The sequence below is a fragment of the Chenopodium quinoa genome, unplaced genomic scaffold, assembly GCF_001683475.1.
Source record: "Chenopodium quinoa cultivar QQ74 unplaced genomic scaffold, ASM168347v1, whole genome shotgun sequence".
NCBI lineage: Eukaryota > Viridiplantae > Streptophyta > Magnoliopsida > Caryophyllales > Amaranthaceae > Chenopodium > Chenopodium quinoa.
Window position 1 is genome coordinate 442,153 of NW_018744874.1, and position 9,815 is coordinate 451,967.

Genomic DNA, 9,815 nt, shown 5'->3' on the forward strand with positions numbered 1-9,815 from the left:
CCCATAAAGTTGATTCGAACTTATTTCGCATATGTAATGTATTGTATCAAATAAATAAGTTTGTATTACGTATAAAATATATATATATATATATATATATATATTTTTTTTTTTTGAAAAACTACCTATTAAAATCTAAAATTTGCGAAAAAACTACCTAATAAAAAAACATGTATTGTTGTAATTAACAACCTATTAAAGTGTAAAATGTTGCAAGTGACTATCTCCCATCAAATTCTCAACCTTGACTTTTTTTTCATAGTTGACCAAGACTCTTAATGACTCATTTTCTCCCCTTTTTTCCCTAAAATTTTCCCACCACAACTGCACCACAATCAATCGCCATTACCTATCACCAATTCATGCCTCTCCTCCACCGCATACACCAAGTAGCACCAACAACACAAACCGCAACCCCACCATTTCTCTTCTCTTGCCCACAACACGACAACTGCTGCCATCACTCAACACCATCAATTAACTCCACATATTTATACTTTCTAAATTATTGTTCAAGTTTGCACATGTTTTGTATTCCTTCCGTCCCTAAATTACATTCCTATTTTTAACATTTATTGTTCACATAATAGAGAGAAATAGAATTGTAATTTAGAGACGGCCCCTTTTTTAACAAAAATGAGAGGAAGAAATAAGACCTTAAACTACACATTAACGGTCGTTTTTAAAAAGGAATATAGAATTTTCAACTTTTGCCGCCAGTTTTAAGAGGTAGGCTAGGAGAGTACCGACTCAACATTCTCCGCGCTCACTAGTTCCTTCCTCAACACAACATCACACCACTTCAATGGAAGACGAAGAAGACCTAGTTTATCTAGCTTCCGATCTCTCCGATTCAAGCGAAGATTTCCAGGTTGAAGACGACGACGATGATGACGAACTCAACGAAGTATTCGAAGTTGCCGATGAAGAAGATGATAAACCTGTTAATTATGTCGCCATTAAAGATAACGATTTGAAATCTCAAAATGTCGCTGCCCTAATTAGGTATTTCTTTCTTTTCACCCTCAAAACCCTAATTTCAACCTCAATTTCATCTGATTTTGTATTATTTTCTATTTTTCTAGGTTTTATTGCGATTTTTAATTGAATTTTGGACTAACCTAACAACTAATTTTGTTTTTGGATGATTTTAGTTAGTTGAGTATTTAGGTTGAATGTGATAAGTTTCGAAATTATTTAAAGTTCATAATTGTGATTAATTTGGGTGAATTATAGAGGGAATCTTGTGGCGGAACGACAATCATCGCTTCCGCGAGTTCTTTCAGCAAGGAAGCCTTTTAAGCCACCATTTGCTAATGGTTGGAGTAAATCAAATGAGGACTTACTCCGGCGGCTTTCGGCTCGTAAACGATTTGTCCCATGGGGCGCTAACAGCTCTGATGTGGTTCCATTAGTTAAATTTCAACCAATAGTAGTTGAAGAGGATGATGAACAGGAGGAAGTTGTGAATTTGCCTCCGGGGATCGAGCCGTTGGTTTTGTGGCAACCTGAAGAATCTATGGATGGAGGGAGTGTTTTGTCCCCTATTAGTGTTGATTCCTTGCTCGTTCGATTCCTTCGACCCCATCAAAGGTATAACTCTTCATCTGATGTAATGAAGTTACTTGGTTGGTGTTCTTAGCACCTTGGCATTGATGGAATGGTAATTGATTCAAATGTTGTTAAGACTGTTTGTTGAATTTAGGACTAGCTCAAATAGCACATTTTAATTCTGTCCTCTAATTGTTTAATATTACTTTCTAATAAAAAAAATTCTCAGTCATGATTGTCGCGGTTTTCAAGCATTTAAACCTACTTTCTCTTCGATGCTTGGTAAAATTGTTTGTAATTTCTGATTTCTGAAAGTTGTTATAACTTATAAGCAGAGAAGGTGTACAGTTCATGTTCAGATGTGTCTCTGGGTTACAAGCTTCTGCCAATATCTTCGGATGCATTTTGGCTGATGATATGGGGTAATACTCTTTTCTATTGTCCTCGTTTGTGGGAAATTATTAAGGATGGTATGATAATTGTAAGAATCTTTTGTGCCGTTTGGGAAAAACTTTGCAATCGATCACATTGCTTTATACTCTTCTCTGTCAAGGATTTGATGGGAAACCTATGGTTAAAAAGGCTATTATAGTTACTCCGACAAGTCTTGTAAACAATTGGGAGGCAGAAATCAAAAAGTGGGTGCAGGATAGAGTTCATCTTATTGCTCTTTGTGAAAGCAGCAGAGAGGACTGTTTATCTGCAATTGAGAATTTCACAAATTCTCGCAGTAAAACACAGGTGAAGTTTACCAGGATTATTTGGTTGGTTTTATTCTACCTATGCACCAATTTTACTTGATGTTATCACAGGTGCTGATTGTTTCATACGAGACATTTAGAATGCATGCTCCAAAATTTAGCCATAGTGGATCATGTGACCTCCTTATATGTGATGAGGCTCATAGGCTTAAAAATGGTCAGACAATCACAAACAAGGTATGTGTAAGGTTGACTACTGCAGGCAATATTTAATTATTTATAACCTTATCTGTCATCTTGTATTCTTGTGTCTTTTGGAATTTTATTTCATATCAAGCGTGTCTTACTTGTGTGGCAGGCATTGGCTTCACTTGTATGCAAACGCCGCATCTTGCTTTCGGGTACACCAATGCAGGTTCACAATCTTTTGATTTCGGAATGTCACATGCCTTCAATCCCCCCCCCCTCCCCTCTATTTATTACAGCCTTGCATTTTTACTTGCAGAATGACCTTGAAGAGCTTTATGCCATGGTCAATTTCACTAATCCAGGAATCTTAGGTGATGATGCACATTTTCGGAGGTATTATCAGGTATGCCTTTTCTTTATTTATTTAGTTTACTTTTAATTAGTTTATTTTTTTTTCTTCTTACCATTAATTTTTGATTTAGGTAATGCACACCAGTAATATTCACTCAGTGATATTAAAAAAATAAAAATAAAAAAAAAACCTTTGATGACTGGATATTTAGTGCACATATATAAATGCTGCTTGAACTACATGCAAGTTATGGTTACTGACTTACCTTAGCTACTTGTAATCATCTCATATAACTTAAGTTTTCAATGTCTTAATAAATTGTTTGTGTGGCATAGAAATTTGCACATGAGAACAATCTTTTGGTTTCAACCATAACTTCAATGTTATTTTGCATGTTATCTGAGGTGATAGTGTGTTTGACTTTGATCTCCTTTACTGATTGTAATGATTTGTGATTTACAATTCAAGGCACCTATTCTGAATGGAAGAGAACCCACAGCCAGTGATGAGGAGAAAAAGGTTGGTCATTCAAGATCAGAGGAATTGAGTGCCATAGTAAATCAGGTAAAATTTCCTATTAAAATGGTTTCCCTCAAATTACAAACTACATATTATTACAATATTACTTCACTTTTGGCGAAAAACAGAGAAAAATAGTAAAAGGGTGGCCAATCTTAGAGTGATGTGGCACCAGTTTTTTGCTTTTGAAGAATGTGAATTGGCTAGTAGACTGCTACTATACTTTGTACTTAATACATTCACTTATCTATAAAAAGCTGTATTATTTATCAATTAAAGAATTTGCACCAATCACTCACTATTTTTCTAAAGTGCTGACTGATTCTTTTCTTGCCTTTCTCCCAGTTTATATTGAGAAGAACTAATGCCTTGTTATCGAATCACTTACCACCAAAGGTATAACTGTTACAGCTCCAGTATGTGTTACAATTTGTTTTATATGATGCAATAAGTCGATTCACTTGATTGGGCTACTATTGGACCGTCAAGTTCTTCTTTTGTCTATTTGAGATAGGTATACTTTGAGAACTTCTTCATTAAATTCCGAGGAACACCTAAAACAATGGTGCTATATATCTTAGAGTTTAGACGGATCATGGGCGTCAATTTCCACCAGAAATATTCTTGTGTTTTTTATTACCAGGCTTATGTTACTCTATATATATGTTTTTTGATTGTGGAATGTAAAATGCATTTCTTATGTAATTAAGTAATTTATTTGTGCTTCTTTGTGAGTTTGCTGTTGAAGTATGATAATTTTGATTTTGGATATTGCAGATCGTTGAAGTCGTTTGTCAAACTCACCCCATTGCAGTCGGAGCTGTACAATCATTTTATACAATCAAAGAATGTGTGTCTTCTCTTGTTCCTAGTCAAATATGGTGTCTCATCTTCTCTTGTCCATTGTGCAAAAAATACTGATTGTTTCTTTTACATCATCAGGTAAAAAGGGCTATTACTGAAGGAACAAAACAATCTAAAATTTTAGCATATATTACAGCTCTCAAGAAGCTCTGCAATCACCCGAAGGTATTAAGTTAAGCTGTTAAAAAAAAGTTTCTTTATGCCACTGATAGAAATTTAGCAGCAGCTATACAAGCTGTAAGGTGTGGTACTTTTGCAGCCCTCATGTAAGTAACTTGCATAAGCACCAATCCACATTTTGCAATCCTATTTTATACATGCACATGCATTTATAAGGCTATGTCTTATATTAGACCTGAAAAATATACCCTTGTTTCCATACATTGATTTTCTAGAAGTTGCTGAAAGCCTGATAGGTTACCCCATTAATAGATTCTCTTACTTTAGTAAAGGGCTGGAAAATGTCTTAAGCACTGTAATTTTTTCAAGAGCATTAGTGTCAGCATTTGGAATATATAAAGCTTACTGTAATGTCACTTGCTTCTTTAGGTTTGCTGTAGTGTTGGAAAATGGGGTGGAAGGTTGAATGCGTGGTTACATGTTCAGACTGCATCAAATAAAATGATCATGGTTTATTTACAGACTATTGCAGTCTCAAAGGATGATGTGAAATGTTGATTGACTAAGAAATACAATTAATACTCTAGATTAGATGTTTGTATTAAAAAAAAAATAAAGAAAAAAAAAAAAACTAATTTAACACTTTTCCATTTCTATCAACAAAAAAGTTAGGGCCCCACTCTATCTCATTTTCAGGAAAAAATACCCACTATATTCTATCACATCTACTTTGTCTATAGCTATCTCCTTTCACATCTACTTTTCTAATAGAATAACAATTAATAACGAAACAACAATCCTAAAGGCCAAAACACATGATAAGGTCAAAACTAATATGGGACGGAGAGGGTACAAGCTATACTTATTTTCTTACTGGAAATGTAATTTAAGAGATTGATCATATCATTTCTATAAATTAAACCAATCTCCTTGTCTCATTTTTTTACTGGATTGGAGTAATTGGAAAGTGACTACAATCTAAGGCCTAGTAATTCTTATAATAGAATTGTGGCATCTATAATCTGCTATTATTGACATCTTCTCGTAATATTCTTTCGATAATTTGGAGGCTGTTGACAATTAACGTACGTTCAGTAGACTTTAACAGAAGTTCATCTCTTAACTCAAGAAGAGGATGTATTATTTTGTCTTTCTGTTTCTCTTTTCCTTCCGTTTTATTCTTTCTCGTCCTAAACCCCAATCTGTCTGCAGCTCATATATGACACAATAAAAGCTGGAAATTCAGGAATAGCAGGCTTTGAGGACTGCTTGAGCTTTTTTCCTCCAGAAGTTTTCTCTGGAAGGTAAACTCCTTGACACACCCCAAGGGAAACTCTGATATTTTTAAACCTCATTATTGAAGATCTCCATATTATGCATCCAGATCTGGAGTATGGAGTGGGGGTGATGGCCTTTGGATTGAGCTATCTGGAAAAATGCATGTATTAGCACGTTTGCTAGCTCAGTTGCGTCAAAAGACAGATGACAGGATAGTCCTGGTCTCAAACTACACCCAGGTTATCACTTTTTTCTTTGTTCTCTATCAATTGGAGTACCTTATATTCTAAAATGCTAGGCAGACTAATGATTAGACTAGTCTTCCTTGAGACCATGCTCGTTTAGTGAAGAATTTCAACTTAGTAGGATTATCCTTTAGAAACCTCCTATAAAGGTGGACTTACTGCTAATTATATCTTTCTATCCTCTTTCCTGGAAGCCTCTTTCCCCTTGCAAATGTACTCTACTGCTGTCTTTTGCTTCGTATCTGTATTTATATTTAGCTGATTATCTAATGCGATTTCTGACCCTTGATCTCTTTGCTCAATTATGTCGTGGGAGAAGATACCCTTATTTGAGGCTTGATGGGTCAACGTCGATCAGCAAACGACAAAAGCTGGTCAACTGTTTTAATGATTTTTCAAAGGTCATTATTTTGTCCATAAAAATCTATATAAAAACTTTTTTGTGAAGAACTCTCATTTGTTCAAGTGCATTGCAGGATGAATTTGCTTTTCTCTTAAGTAGTAAGGCTGGTGGTTGTGGGCTGAACTTGATCGGAGGAAATCGATTGGTCTTGTTTGATCCTGACTGGAACCCTGCCAATGATAAACAAGTAATTTATGTCGTATTGGCAGATGTATTTCTGTTTTCTCTTTCAGATCTATTGAGTCCAGACTGGAGCATTGTGTCAGCGTTATGTTTATGTTTGCTTGTAGGCTGCTGCAAGAGTTTGGAGGGATGGACAAAAGAAGAGAGTGTATGTTTACAGATTTCTGAGCTCTGGAACCATTGAAGAGAAGGTTTTGTTGGACACATCTCTCATTTTACACTATGCCTTTTAAGAAATTCAGGGACTTGATTAGTTTCTACTTTCAAGTACTTAATATGCATGAATGTGCCTTTAGATGACTGCTGATTTATGGCATTATTCCCAATGGCATTTTTGTTTATTCCTCACTGTTTTGTCATAGAAGGACTGTTCATTCCTCACAACTGTATATATTCATACCTATAACTTGAATTATTGAGATGACTTTTTGAATCTTAAATCATGTGCAAAGGTGTACCAGCGTCAGATGTCAAAAGAAGGGCTTCAGAAAGTTATTCAGAAGGAACAAGGTGGTTGTGATAAGGTAATTTAGTAGAATATTCTCATTTGATTGCATTTTGCATTTGTTACAATGGCGAGCTCACTGTTTTCCTCCCCTATAATTCAGGGGAACACCTTTTCAATGGAAGATCTACGCGATCTGTTTACCTACAATGTGAATGCAAGGTATATAATGTTCTACGTTTATGTTATTTACAACATTTGCCAAAAATGGATGTTTCATATTATTGCAACAAATGTTTTCTTTCCTTTTAAAGTAGTCATTCTCTAGCTCTCTCCTCATCAGATGCATCTCTTTCTCTCTCCATTTGACACTTGCAAACAGATTTTACCTTGTAGCCTGTGCAACCTTCTAAAGTAGCAAATGGAGGTAGGGTTTTTTTTTTTAAGACAATTTACAAATGCTGTGAGCATGTGAAGCAATTGGGTGATTAAAAAATTAGATGTTTCTCGTCTGAATTTCACTTAACAATACCTGAAGTTCCTTCTAAAATCCATTTCAGAAGTAGTTTATTAGATTGTGCTAAATCACATATGTTCAATTTTGAATTTTAAGCCTGTTTAGTTTTATTTAACCCTGATGCCTTAAGTCCATAATGACTTGCTGCACAATAATATGGCATCAGTTTAAGTGTTGTGTGCTTTTTACAGGTCTGAGATTCATGAAAAGATGGATTGTGTTCGATGTAGAATTAGTGATACAACTGATACCATACAAAATGGCATGCTTAAGAACAGAGTGGAGGTCGATTGTATTGAATCAAACAGTGAAGGTTACCAATCTGGCCAAAATGCTGATGATATTGGTGGGTTTGCAGAAATTTCTGGATTGCATATGCTAAAAAGTTCTCAGAAACAGGTAGCTTTTCTAAAATTTCTAAAGAATTTGCCTTTCTTTAGTCTTGATTGCTTAAATATTTTGTTGGGGCTTGTTTCTAGGTGGGGTCTCCTTCTGAAGAGGATCTGCTTAACTGGGCTCATCATTCATCTCCCACTTCAGTTCCCGATGTTCTATTTCAAGCTGCAGCTGGTGATGAGGTTAGTCAAATTTTAAAAGTATTTCCAAATATCTTATGAAGTTTCGTCACCCTGTAACATCGTTTACAAGTTAAAAAAATGTATTAAAATGGATTTAACTGCTAATATAATATTTCTCTTGCGACGTTTTTGAATCTATTCTTAACTATGCTTTTCCCGTCTTTGCTTAACTGATTTTGCAAAGAATAGTTGTATTGAAGGCCAAAAACTTTAAGACTATCCTTAACAAGTTCTGTAATAATGTTAAAAATCCAAGTGTTGCCAGACATGCATGTTCAAGGAATATCAGTTAGAGTAATGCAACAACATGACTGTAAGTTTTACAATATGGTATGGTAATGCAGGTCACTTTTGCATTTACAAACCAAATAGACGGGAAGCTTGTCCCTGAAGAATCCATGCGCCCCCCTAAAGTACAAGGTATAGAGGAGAGTAGGACATCAGTCAATTTGAAATGGTCCAATTCAGAGGGTACTCTGAAGCACAAATTTTCGAAGTTATCAGAACAACAATCATCTTTGTCACATGGTAGAAATCCTGTGAAGAAGTTGCCACTGGTGTCAACCAAGCCTATACAAGTTGCACCTCTGAAATCAATCAAAAGTTCTTTAAAAGATGTGACAAATCTGTCATGGAGGTCTAACTGTCTAAGTCGCCTCTCAGCAGGCAGCTACCTCTGAAAAGACCATGTCATGTTAGAGAAGTCGTTGATGTTGTGGACCTGCTGTAATTCTGCCCGGGCTGCATGGCTCTTTGAGAGAGTGGGTTTTGGTGACGGTTACATTTCTGGTGGTATTAAACAGTTAAGGGCATAAAGGTTTATCTTACGGTCTACTTGTAACCAGTGAGAATTTCATTTTCCAATTTGGCAGTTTCAGGACTGTTTTTATGCTAGGACGAGTTCTACAAAAGCTGTACTTGGTCATGAAGTCCTGCATTCCTTTTGGAGATTCTGTCCTCAAGACTAATCTGCATTTGCTCCAAGGCTCAAAGCTAGGATTTAAGGTGTAATGACATGATGCACTTAGCTGAGTTGACATAAGACGACAAATTTTACCAGGAACTATGGCTGAGCAGCTGACACAGGTGTAGCAAAGAACTGTACAGCCCAGCCATATGAGTCGGGGCTGTTCGGTGTGTACCACAGTTGCTATTTGGCGTATTTGTCTTGAGTGTACAGTATATGCACTGTATCCTGAATATAGTCAACGGGAGTTCAAAGGATGATATCTTGGATCTGCTGTGCATTGATACTGGTAGTAGCAACATCCAATTGTGGTCGTTTTCCCCTTTTATGGTAAAATATTTCACTTATAGAGCTATACTTCTTCACTTCCTTCAACAGCAGTAAACTAACTTGTAACCCTATGTAATACAAGGATTGTTCACAATCTTAACATTATACGTAGTTCATTATACTTCATTTTAACATGTACTCTTCATATTGAAACTGGAACAACTACAAGTGCCGTCTGTTTGTGCAACAAAAGAACAATTGACGTATGCTTACCTACGCATGACAAAGTATACACTATTTTCAATTTTTTTATGTATATTCAAGATGGGAAGTATGTGTAATTCACTCGCAGCCTGAAAAAGAAATAAGACCATAAACCCATGCTGCCATGCATATACGATAAAGGTTAAAATTGTTTAAAAGAAAAAGAAAATCCATTCTTTCCTATTTAACCTCTCCTGCCTATATACTTTGTATTCTTTATCCAAAAACTGTAACAAAAATTACAATCACGTTTTGCACATTTAGTGTATTTTAGAAAAATACAAAACACCACCGACAGTGAGACATCGTCAGCTTTTATATTTTCGTTTTGAATTTTGTTTGTTTTGTAATTCTTGTCAAAAAAAAAAA

At 35.5% G+C, this 9,815-nt stretch overlaps 1 pseudogene; it reads left to right on the forward strand.

Moving 5' to 3' along the window:
- Nucleotides 1-718: 718 nt before the first annotated feature.
- On the forward strand, nt 719-9,794 carry LOC110704962 (annotated as a pseudogene).
- Nucleotides 9,795-9,815: the final 21 nt, after the last annotated feature.